Source organism: Mustela erminea, chromosome 11, assembly GCF_009829155.1.
Source record: "Mustela erminea isolate mMusErm1 chromosome 11, mMusErm1.Pri, whole genome shotgun sequence".
NCBI lineage: Eukaryota > Metazoa > Chordata > Mammalia > Carnivora > Mustelidae > Mustela > Mustela erminea.
Genome location: NC_045624.1, coordinates 31,708,875 through 31,721,733, shown reverse-complemented (window position 1 = coordinate 31,721,733; position 12,859 = coordinate 31,708,875).

The window sequence follows — 12,859 nt, the reverse complement described above, 5'->3', positions numbered from 1 at the left end:
CATTTTATCGTCTGCCCATATGGGCAAAGGCTTCAGGAATCATGGAGAGATGTCACACTGAAATGTGTTTATTAGCCTGCCCGCCTGGGGAGAGTTCTCTGGTGGTGTCCTGTCTTGCTGCAGCTGTGATTTCCAAGGCAGTAGTGACACACAGTGAAATCAGCTCCAGGCCAACGGCTTCCGCTTGCCCAGGCATGGCATGAAGAGCATTCAGGCTTGGGTCACAGCCCTGCTCACTCACTGCTTCCTCACGGAGTCAGAGGCAAAAGGCCAGCAATGTCATCATCTCTCAGCCATGGCTCCAGAGTCTTCGGGACATCTTTGTGTAGTACTCTGCTTGGGAAATCTCTTCACTCCTGCTGTGAAAATATGCCTCTTTTTTTCTGCCAAAAATATGTGTTCAAGCCCTTCTAAAGTAGAGCTGAGGATTACAAAGTTTCTTTCCTAAGCACCTTTTATCCTTAGACCACTCTTTTGAACTAGAGGATAAATTTGAAACAGGATAAAGAAGGAGGCAGATAAAATAGAAACAGGAAAGATACCAGGAATTTGGCAGCCAAATAGTCGGTGCTCAAATATAATTTTAAACATCTTGATCTTAGATGTTAGGTGCAAAATACATTATCTGGCTTTTTCCCTTCTTTTTCAAAATGTAGCTCTCCCTCGCAGGACATAATCTTTGCCTGGGTTATTTCATGGGGGAGAAATCTCCACAGAGCCAGCTTAGAAATAGAATGTGTGGGCAGGAGGGGGGAGGAAACCAGAAATAAGGCCCTCAGGGTGAATCTCTGGGTCTTTGGGCCTGCCTGGTTCATGGGATATGTACTGTGTCACATGTAGTTACTGCACCAAGAGATTTGTAGGTAACCTTTAATGATCTCATGCATTTACAAATTTAAATATAACCAAACAACTGGCTGTTGTTCAACTGTAGCAAAAGACTTAGGGAAAGTTATTCCTAGCACAAGCCTCGGGATTTCAGCAAGTTTGATTTGTGAAACGCCTCCTAAATTGACAAAATATGTGGTGACCAAAGCAGGGGTGACTTTTGTAGTCAGAGCCCTGCATATTTGACGAGATCTATCAATTCATTTCCTCACCTCGAAATTACAATGAATATGTTTATACTTGAATAGACAGGAAGCCTTGGTGATAGCCAACGGGCTGAATTCAACCTACAGATGTATTTTGTTCAGTCTGTACACTGTTAGAAATCTTTTAGAGAAGCATTTTATAATTGGGAGAGTACACACAAAAATCCGTATTTGTGGCTTCTCTTAAATATTGGCCAATCTTGGGGCTATAGTCCCACATGGAAAAATCTGCATGAAACCTTAGGAGGAATATATTATTATTTTTTAATATTTTATTTATTTATTTGACGGAGAGAGAGAGAGAGAGAGATCACAAGTAGGCAGAGAGGCAGGAAGAGAGAGAAAGGGAAGCAGAGAACCCAATGTGGGGCTCGATCTCAGGACCCTGAGATCATGACCTGAACTGAAAGCAGAGGCTTAACCCACTGAGCCACCCAGGTGCCCCAGGAAGAATACATTCTTTTGGTATGTCATAGTGCTCACATACAGTATGTCATAGTGTCATAGTGGAATTTTCTATTCCACTGAAGCCAGCCCAAAGCACTCATTATTGTCACCTACAAGGTCCCCGCAGAATTTGAATTTATGACTTCTAATACAAATGACCCATAAACAGACTAAAAATTAACTTCTCAGTAAGTTATTGTATAGATAGTGAATTATTTTCTGCATTTCTTAGTGGTTTAACAGCTACATGAAGTGTGAGTGAATGTGTGTACACACACACACACACACACACACACACACACACACACACACCATAGTTAAAAGGACACTAAAATGAGAACTAAAAGATATGTTTTTTCTTTCAGTCCTGGCTCTGACAGTAAACGAGATGCATGACTTGGATCATTCTCTGTATTATTTTTAGGCCTAAAAGACTCATCTGTAAAATGAACCTAGAGAGCCTCCTAACTTCCCTCCTAATCTTCTACTCTCTGCACCCCACCCCTTACATTATTTAGGAAAATTTATTTTGGGACTTTGGTGATCCAATTTGATTTCCTTTATGATTAAAACTCATGGCATTAGAGGACTAGCCTGAAAACAAAATTAGGATTCAGCCCTTTCATTTTAGAGATAGGAAAAACTGATGGCTTGGAGAGATCACTTAAATAAATACCAAAAAAATATGTGATAAATGCAAACAGAGATGTTCAAAATGCTGTGTCACTACGGAGAAGCAAGCAGCCATTATCTGCTTTGTGAAAAGCATCTTTTTTCTTGTGCCTACTATATTTATTACCTGTAGGAGGACATTCTGTGAGCCCCAGGGCTGGGAGGAGATTTAGAAATGACCCCATCCAGACCCATGACCCAGTAATGTGATCTGGAACTTAGAGTGACAGGTTTAAAACTACTCTTTCCTGAACTTCTATTGTACTGACTTGTATTATTTGGGTCTGTGTCTTTCTTCCCTGCTAGGCGGTAGTGAGCCTCTAGGAGTAAGCATCTCTCACCTTTTAATTTCCAACCCCATTTCACATTCCCAGCATGGCGCATTGCACAAAGTATTTAGTAAATGCTTGTTAAATCCAAAGAGAAACTTCCAGATCTATAAACCATGCAGAGATTTTTCAACTGGCACAAATAATTAATAACATGATACCATAAATGGGCTTGATAACCAATAACAGTAGATTAGCTATGCCCTGAGTGATACATCTCATTCCACTGCACATGAGTGGATACTAAATGCTTTAGGGCAAAACTTCCTAAACCTGGTGATCATCAGCATATATAGACTTGGAAATTATAACTCCAGAGATTCTGATATAATGAATCTAGGCTTGCAGTTTCTATGTGTGTTTTAAGTTCTCTGATTCTGATCATTAGTCGGGTTTGGGAAATATGAAGCAACATATAAGCAAGTCTTAACTGCAGATTATGTACTTTGTTTTAAATTTGTGATCTAAATTCCAGGACCTTAGTTACCTCCTAATCTAAAATCAGCCATAAATTCATTAGTGTCTATGAAGTTTAGAACAAATGAGTAAAAAAATAACAAAATTAAATTACACAAAATGTTAAATATCTATCTCTGTAGCTTGAAATAGTCTACTTTTTTTTCTTATCAAGATAATTCAGGAATATTAGTAGTAGCAATTGAAGAGGACCACTTCCTTATCTCTTGAGAAAAAATACTCAATTACCATGGTAACCACCGAGATGGGACAAGATTTCTCCTTAGAGGCAGAGAACAGAACCAAGCATCGGCTGGGGTAGAGGAGTCCTAACTACCCACAAGTGATGCTTTTAGCTGTATTTGCATAAACTTAGGTCATTTTAGCTAAGACTTCTAAATTAAGAAGTTTTGAACACTTGTCATAGTAGCTTCCCACATCGACTACCCATATGTGGGTTTTGTGTATTCATATTAGCAGATTTGAATATTTTTATTAAATCACCTAGTCAAGAAAATCAGTTTTAGTATGTACAACAAAAAAGGAATAAAAGTTGATGAAATACTCTTTCTTTATAATAGTGATAATTATAAAGACAACTTCCATTTAATGAGGACTCACTATACCAAATACTTTCTATATATTGTGTCATTCTTTCTTTATTGCAGCACCATAAAGTATTATTTTCACATCTTTTAGAAGAGGAAATCTAATTTCAGAGGGTTAAATATATTTATCCACCATCATAGAACTAGCAAATAGTAGAGTTAAGATGAAATCATGCTGACTCAAGAATCTTGTCCCCTAAAATAAAAACACAACTTAAACTACATAGATAGGAACTGTGGCTTTCCTAGCCCCTTATTCTCTCTCAAAGGACACCAGAATCTCTCTGTGGAAAAAGATGCACAGTACTGCATTGTCCTCAAAGGTTACTAACTACAATCTTGTCAGGCCTTCAACTTATTCTCGAATATCTTTAATTTATTGCTATTTTGCAGGTAAGCAGTCATGCAACAAACATTATTATGTTATTACCAAGAGCCAGGAATATATTTGTTACGGAAGATACAAAGGCATAAGGCAGCCTCTGTACCAAAGAAGTTCATAATCTAGTAATAGAGAAATAAATAAATAATGCCAATATAATATGTAGGAATTGCACAAAAGAAAACTGTTCGCAAAGGTGGGGGTGGTCAGGGAAGCCATCACATCAAGGCTTTGAACTGGATCTGGTAGTGAGTAGGACTGGTAGGGAGATGGGAGAATGACACTGTAAGCTGTGGGAACCACACTGGTGCAAGAACACAGTCATGAAATCACTTGATGTTGGGAGTCTGTTGGCTTAGGGTTTAGTTGGGAATGGAAGGAGAGGGAAGAATGAGATTGCGGAACTAGGTAGCAAATAGTGGCTTATCAACTACTATTATTACACTCACTTTTTACTTACTCAGCACTATAGGCCTGGCACTGTCTCAAGTACTTTATGTACATTATTTCATGAGGAAGTTCACAGTTGAAGAAATCACAACTCAGGTAGATGAATGATTTGCCTAGATCATGCAGGTTGGACAAGGTAGAATTTGAGCTCAGATTTTATTTGTCTCCAAGCATGAATTTCTCTTCCATCTACCACACATAGATATTTGGAGATTATTTCTCCATAAGCAATGAGGAGCTGCTCGAGAATTTCTAACTACCATGTAATATGCAGTGCAATGAAATTTGAATTTTGGTAGGAGCTCTTTGGCAGCAATATAGAGAATGAATTGTGACCCATGACTAGAAGACCAATTAAGAAGTTATTACAAGGGTCCAAGTGAGAAGAAATGAGATCCTAGCCCAGTGGTTCTCATAATTGACTGTCTAATGGAAGCTTTTAAAAAATATATAATGGTTGGGTCCAAGAGATTCTATTTTAATTGGTCCCAAATGAACCCTGAGCAATGGCATTTTTAAGACTCTCCAGATGATTCTATTATGCAGTCAGAGTTGACAACTATTGACCTTGGCCAAGTCAATGACACTGGGATTTTCTTAATGCTCTTGGGTAATGCTAATGTGAAGCTTGGGTTAAGAACCTTTAGTACCTTTACGAACCTTTCAACTAATAGATTTCATTCAAGTTAGAAAGTAGATTTTTCTGGGTTATTTAGAATGGCCATAAAATGCCTTCCTTTTATTAGAGGATAAGCAAAAAGCATTGCACATGTTAATACTTTTGAAAGCAATGTGCTTTTAGTAAAAATTTCATATATAAAATTCTAGACGTTAAAGCCAGAGGCCATAGTTTTTGACTTTTCAGGCAGAAATGAACTCTCTGAATTGCAGTTCATGGTAACAGAGTCTACTCAGAAAGACCTATGCCTGGTAATATAGCAAAAAGAATTTAATGTGCACACCAGTTTAAAAGTATTGGGGGGGCACTTGGGTGGCTCATTTGGCTAAGTGTAGACTCTTTTTTTTCACTTTTTTTTTAAAAGATTTTATTTATTTATTTGACAGAGAGAGAGAGAGATAGATCACAAGTAGGCAGCAGCAGGCAGAGAGAGAGGGGAAGGAGGCTCCCTGCCGGGCAGAGAGCCTGTTGCAGGGCTCTATCCCAGGACCCTGAGACCATGACCTGAGCCAGATCCAGAGGCAAAGGCTTAACCCACTGAGCCACTCAGGCATCCTAAGTGTTGACTCTTAATTTAGGCTCAGGTCATGATCTCAGGGTCCAGACTGAGCTGCTTGGGGCTCTGTACTCAGCAGGGACTCTGCTTCTCTCCCTCTGCTTCCCTTTTTGCTCCCCTCCACCTCATGTGTGTGTATGCATTCTCTCTCTCTCTCTCAAAATAAATAAAATATTTAAAAACAAACAAACAAACAAATAAAAGTGTTGCAAGAGCTGAAAGGGAAAATGGGCCAGGCAGACACCCCAGGGATGGGATAAAAAGAAGCTACACACCACATATGGAAATGGAGGACAAAAGTAGGAAATATTTCTATTGCCACACAGTTCTACTGCCCGAACTGCCTTTGAGAGCTGCGGCCTCGGAGGCAGTAACTGACTGGCTAGAGCTGGGGCCACAGAGACGTAGCCACTATTGGAGATGATTTTATTTATTTAAATTTTATTTTTTTTTTTAAGATTTTATTTATTTGACAGACAGAGATCACAAGTAGGCAGAGAGGCAGGCAGAGAGAGAGGAGGAAGCAGGCTCCCTGCTGAGCAGAGAGCCCGATGTGGGGCTCAATCCCAGGACCCTGGGATCATGACCTGAGCCGAAGGCAGAGGGTTTAACCCACTGAGCCCTGCAATCGCCCCTGGAGATGCTTTTTAAAGCTAAGAGGAGAAGGAGAAAACCCTGGCTCTTTCTTTCCACTTCCTCTCCAGTCTCACACCTGTCCCTCCCATTGGCTGAAGGGGATAGTTGGAAAGAGATCTTGGGATGCATACTTTACAGGACTTTTCACTCTGCAATACACTGCAGAGTTCGAGGTCATGGATGGATCTGAAAGCAAACAGGTAATGACCAGGGCTAGGATGCTGAGCCAGATTTATCTTAGATTCTGGCTGTAGATACATTCCACACCTACTGTGAAGTATATGTGGTATAGAATACAAAATAACTGGAAAGTACTGGGAGTTTTCCTTTTATTCCAGGTACATAGGAACAATTTTTCTAGAGACATGTGTTAGTAATTGTTCTGACATTATCAGCTTCTCAGCTAAGTTCACATTTACAGAATATATCCCAATATAAACATGTAGAAAATATATTTGACATGAATAAAGGAAAGATACAGATTACAAAAAGGAGGCAACTTTGGATAAGTGTAGTCTCCATGTGCAGAGTTTTACTGACACTGAACAGTTAGCAGTAGGGTAACAGCTGCATTGAGGGTGCTATTTTCAGAGAAGTGGTAAGTCTTACTTCCACAAGCCAGTTTGCAAGAGTAACATTTAGAAGAACAATTTTTTTCCCCACTTAAATTCTACCTTGGCTACATGTACTGAAAAGTAATTAGGAGTAGAATTGTCTTTATGCAAACCTGTCACTGAGGGGGCCATATGGGCTTTTCAATTCCAGGATTAACTTTCTACCTATTGGTGGCCATCTATACTATCTAGAAGGGTCTTGCTTATTCCAAAACAGCATCCCTGGTTAAGACAGAGGAGTCTGGTCCCAGATGGCCCATCTGAGGGGAACACTGATGAGAGGCACACCTTGATGGATTTGGACTAAGCCTTGGATTTGGACTAAGCAACTCCACTGCATCATTCTCCTAAGGAAGGATTAATCTGAGTCAGATGAAAAAACAGATGATTTTCTCATCCCCCTTTGAACTTTAAGAAGATTAGAAAGAACAAGGTAAATCTGGAAGCATAGTAATTTAGTCTTAGTAATCTATTCATGAGTCTATTCTGATTGAGAGGACTGTTAAAATGGATTTAACCGGTGATTTTACAGTGGTTTCTTTTTTCTAAAATGGAATTTCTCCACAACTTCGTAGTCTGCTTTCTTAAAGTACAAATAAGTACAATCAAGGCCTCAAAAATCCTCGCATCAAGATAAACAAGGCCTATTCCCAGTCCATTACACATACACCATTTGTCTGGCCTGTACCTCTGTGTAGCTCTTCAAGAAAGCATTTTCTCATGAGCAGTTTCAAACAAAGCCAGAGCTTTGAATCACTTAGGTTAGTCTGAAAATATGTCAGTCCTTTATCATCTTCTTTTGGGGCATGCAGTATCTCCTTTAGATCTTGGCTTCCAAGAAGAGAGAAGAGTCCTTGTCTTGGCAGGTTCATTTTCTTTGCCTAGACTTGACCAGGAGTGATAACAGGCAGAGGCAGTAGGCCCACTTGTTTCCCTGGCAGGATTATTATGTTCACTTAAAACGTGAAGAGTTGCAAGCTAGTACGAGAACTTTCTTGCATGGGGTGTGTCTAGGTTTTGCATACTAGATGCTAATGGCGTATGATTTCCCTGGGATACCTGATATGGTCCAACCAAACAAATATCTATGAGGGTTTTTTGTTTGTTTTCCTGTTTGTTGTGATTCTCATTTCTGTGAGGTAAAAGGTAAGGTTTTAGAATACTTAAATGTTATATTGTTAAAGATTTTAAACAATTGATTTGGGTAAACTCCCCCTCATCTTTCACCTGCTCCTGCGCTGTGGGGAGTGACAAGGACAAGATCAGAATTGTATGCCCAAGAATTTACCGATTCTTTTGTATAGCAAGACCTATGGCGTGGGACTCTCTGTCACAGACAATGGAAACAGGCAATCCCCACTGAGGAGTGAAATCATTTGGAAGTTTCTCTGTAACAAAATATAATCAGCTGTCCGGCAAGGATAGTCTTCTCTTCATCTAGAAATGTACATATTTGTAGAAAACCTGTAGCCATTTTTATCTTTATTCTCTCTTTTGACCCCATCCAGGTTGCATGGAGATAGTTCCTAATTCGGTGTGGAAATTAGGCTTTTTATATGCACTTTCTTCTATACATGTGACATTGTAATAAAGAAGCGGTTTGTCGTCCTCAATAATCTCATTTGACTCCAGCATATTTTTTTTTTGAGATAATTTCCTCGCTAGCTGGTTGTATTCTACATGTGTGCAAGCCATATTATGCTTCTCTAATCTAAATTATGCAAAAAAGACGACCCTTACTTTCCATTTTACTTTATAGACATTCGTTTTTATTAAATTGATGTAAATATATCACCCTTAAACTTTTGATTCTGTTCTCATTTTAAATTTCTTTCTCCTTAGATTTTACAGTCTGCTTCTTTCTAAAACATTATTTGAAATTGACATATTAATGCATTGTATGGCAAATTTTCCCCCGCATTATTTTATTCTTTACCCTCCAACATCCTCTCATTATTTCCCATACTTTTTTTTTAACTTCATTTCCACTAGTTCAGGGGATTCAGCCATAGCATTGCATCTTAAGGACTGGGAAATTTTTGATCAGTAAATCAGCTTAATGACCAAGAAACTATACAGACCAATCTATATTTTAGTCATTCACAGTAGAATGACAAGTCAAAGAGCTGTGGGAAGTCACTGTTATAAGTTACACAGCACAATACTGGGAATCCATTACACATTAGCAGACATTCTTAAATTAATTAGTTCAAAACTACCACCCTTTCAGAACCATGGACAGCTATATCAAATAGGGGCTGATCTCAAAAATTGGAAATGTATAATGAAATATCTAAAGGCTCTTAATTATGTAGCCTTGCTTAATGCTTTAAAGTTTTAAACATCTCAGTTATCCTTAGTTAGGAAGATTATATAGGGCATTGGGGTCTGAGCTAACCCTTCAGAAAGCTTGCCTAGGAACATAAGGTAGGAGCCTTCTAACAGTATATTGGTCAAGCACATCACTATCCTAGAGCCTTCATGGCTGAGGAGACTTGTCTGAGGGATCTTCGTATATTTGTATCTGTCTCAAAGAGGCTAGTTTCCTGGGAAAGTTTAGTGACCCTTGGCTTTGACCTCATGTTGGTAAATGTTGAGGCTAGGTAACTTATCTTAATAGAATATCATCATTCTATGCAATTATGTGTGAGTACATTAGAAAAGGTAAAGAGAAGAGAATATAGAAGTGGGAAAGGTGAAAAATGTGTGAGTAATCTTGAAGAGGTAGTTAGACATCTGTGGTCAATTTGATCTAGGGTATCATGGGAGCCAGTGAAAGTAAAAAAGAAAAATGTAGTCATGGCAATATGCAAAGAAATGTTATTTTACTTCTGTCATTAGATATATGAATATTTTACTTTTAGAGAAAAATCATCCTGTATGGTATTTATTAGGTTCTTCCCTGGTTTTCTGGTAAACTTTCACTGCCCAAGATAAAATGTGAGCACAATGGACCTGGATTAGGTTCTTGGCATATTTCACCCAACTTTTTACACTGTATTTCTATTATCCACCCTCTTGCCCTTCTTTTTTCTGTCCAACCTTCCCACTGTCATTATATTTTTGTGAGGTTTTTTTTATTGGGAATGTTCCCTTTCATGTGAAAATGTAGCTGGTACCTCTTTGGAAAGGAAATAAGACTAATTGGCTACTTTGGCAATCGCTTAGTCCTGAGTCTAGCAGGAAGGTCTGGGTTTTGGCAGGAAAGAGAATTAAATGTTCAAATTCTCAAGCTGTCAGCTAGCAGATGTATGTTCAAACAGGAGAACAAAGAACCCTCTGGAACAAAGTTGAGAGCCCTGGGTGTGTTGTCAGTTGGAAGGGGAATCTGTTTCAGCTCAGAAACAAATGCTCAACTCCACGTCTGACTTTCTGCACCAATCCCCTTACCTCACCTCTGCAATCCTGTGCTCCAGGCTGCTGAGAAAATATCACTCTAAAGGGGACACATATGGCTAAAAATTCAAATTTTCACCCTTGCCACACGACTGTGCATCTTTATTATTGAGCTAATTACATCAGGCACCAACAGGAGCTTTCCACCTGTCCTTTCTTTGTGGTTGGGTCACAGCCCTATCTTTTTGCTTCCAACAAGGCCAAGTTCAGGAAGGACACTGACTGTCTTCTGGACCCAGTCAATGGCAAGAGGCCAGCATTCCCTACACAAAGAGCCAACAACCTGTTTCCTGGTGTTTGGTTTCTGCTAGAAGAACCCCTCTTGCATTCTCTTTTGTCTTTATGGTATTGGTGGGAGAACATAAGAGACTGGGATATCTTGAAAGATCTTTAGATATTATTGATACTATGCTATTTTTAGTAAACCTGTAAAATGTTTGTAAACTTTTTCTGCTTGGTAAAATCTATTATAGTTCCAAATCTTATCCACACTCAGACAACTTCTTACCCCCTCCATTTGCCCTTCCCCTAGTGTAAATCACCATCACATCTCACCTGTAATATCTTTGCCTCCCAAGTTGCCTTTGGAATTTACCTTTGTTCCACTAATCTCAACCTAGCAGCCTGGGGGAATTTGTCGTATTACACCACATTTCTGTTAGAGCCAACACCGGCTTCCTAGCAAACTCAGATGAGAAGTGAAGCCCTTACAGTCATTCACAGTGCTCTGCAGGCCCTGTCTACCAATTCTCTGGCCTCAACTTCTATTTTTTTTTTTTTCTTCTTTTCCTTATGGTCACTCGACTCCAGCCATGCTGTCCCATTGATGTTTACTACACACATTCCCACTGTAGGGTCTTTGCACTGTTCTTCCCTAAGAGAGTCCCAAAGCTCGCTTCTTCCCTTCTTCCCCTGCAAATCTTTTCTTCCCTCTTTTTTCCTACTTAGCATTCATCACTATACATTTTACTTATTTATATTGTTTGGTGTCTTGCCTGTTATCATACAAGCTTCATTTACCTCTAATTTCCCCATGTGTGCCTTGTGAATTTTCTTCTCCTAATAGCATTTGGCATTCTTTGAGGTGTTTAACTTGGTATCTTTGCATCAAAGTTAGCCCTTTGTTTTTGTCTTTCTCAGCTTTGTTGAGATATAATTGGCATATAACATTTGTATACGTTCATGGTGTAAAACAATGTGTTGATTCAATATACTTATATATACTTATATACTTATATATTACAAAATGATTACCACCATAGCAACAGTTAACATATCCATCACCTCCCATAGTTACATTTTGTGTGGTCAGAACATTTAAGATCTACTCTCTTGGGAATTTTCAAGTATATAGTAGAGTATTATTAACCACGCTATACATTAGATTCCCAGAACTTATTCATCTTATAACTGAAAGTTTACATGTACCCTTTGACCAATATCTCCCCACTTAAAACTACCACTTTGAATCCCTTCTTCCCCCACACAGGTCCAACTTCAATCCACTTAATTTCAATCTATACCAAACAAATATCAAAATAACAAAATCCTTTATACAATGAGGGAAAGGGGAAATATTCTAAGGGAGAATGGGTTTTCATGAGGCAGGTCTGTGTAATTGGTGAAGAAGCGCATAATGATAGAAAGCCAAAATATCATTTAATGCAGAAAAAGGATGGGAAAGGCATTTACCCAGAAGAGATTATCTCTGGACACTTACTGTGAAAGTAAGGAAAACAGATCAGTCACTCCTAATTCTGATCAAGTTCTCTATAGTGATATAAATCTCAGGCTTTCTGGTCTCTGGTTATTTCCTGTCTGACCGGTCTACTTTTCAGCATACTTCTACATTCTTAATTATCTGAGTCATTTTAAATCAACATAGGAAGCATTGTCTTTACCTATGTCTCCAGACCCTTAGAAATTAAATAGACCCCTTATGAGACCCGTTATATAATCAACTGTCCTTATACCTGTGGCTTTGGGGGCCACAGTCTTTTTCTGAGTTTTCTTTTGGGGAAGTGAATAAAGGAAGTGGCTCTTATTAGGCGCCCCCCCCCCATCAATCTGGGGAATAACCCCACGCCCAATAATTCACAGGAGTACTCTCTCTTAACTCCTGCTCACAAATAAAATTAATATGTCAAATACTTTTACTTTAGTCAACAGTTCAAACTAATTAAGATGGAGAGTTTGCCCCAAACACCACTACCCTATGTTATTTCTGTTCATGTACCCTTTTTAATAATTTTGAAAAATCATTTATTGCCTCAAATATTTTTATTTTCAAGGGGAAATCATCATAATATTAAATAGTTACAAAGCATTTAATTTTTGGCACATGGTTAGAACTGACATTTAAAAATGAAACTATTACAACATTCTTCCAAATGCTTCATGAGAAATCAAATGCTATAATTTGATAACTACTATAATCCATTTAAAATATATTAAAGTGCTCCCTAACATCTAGAAATTTTCTATCTCCCTTTTTCTTTGGTTAACTCATATTTCTATTACACTATACTGGCCTAGATATT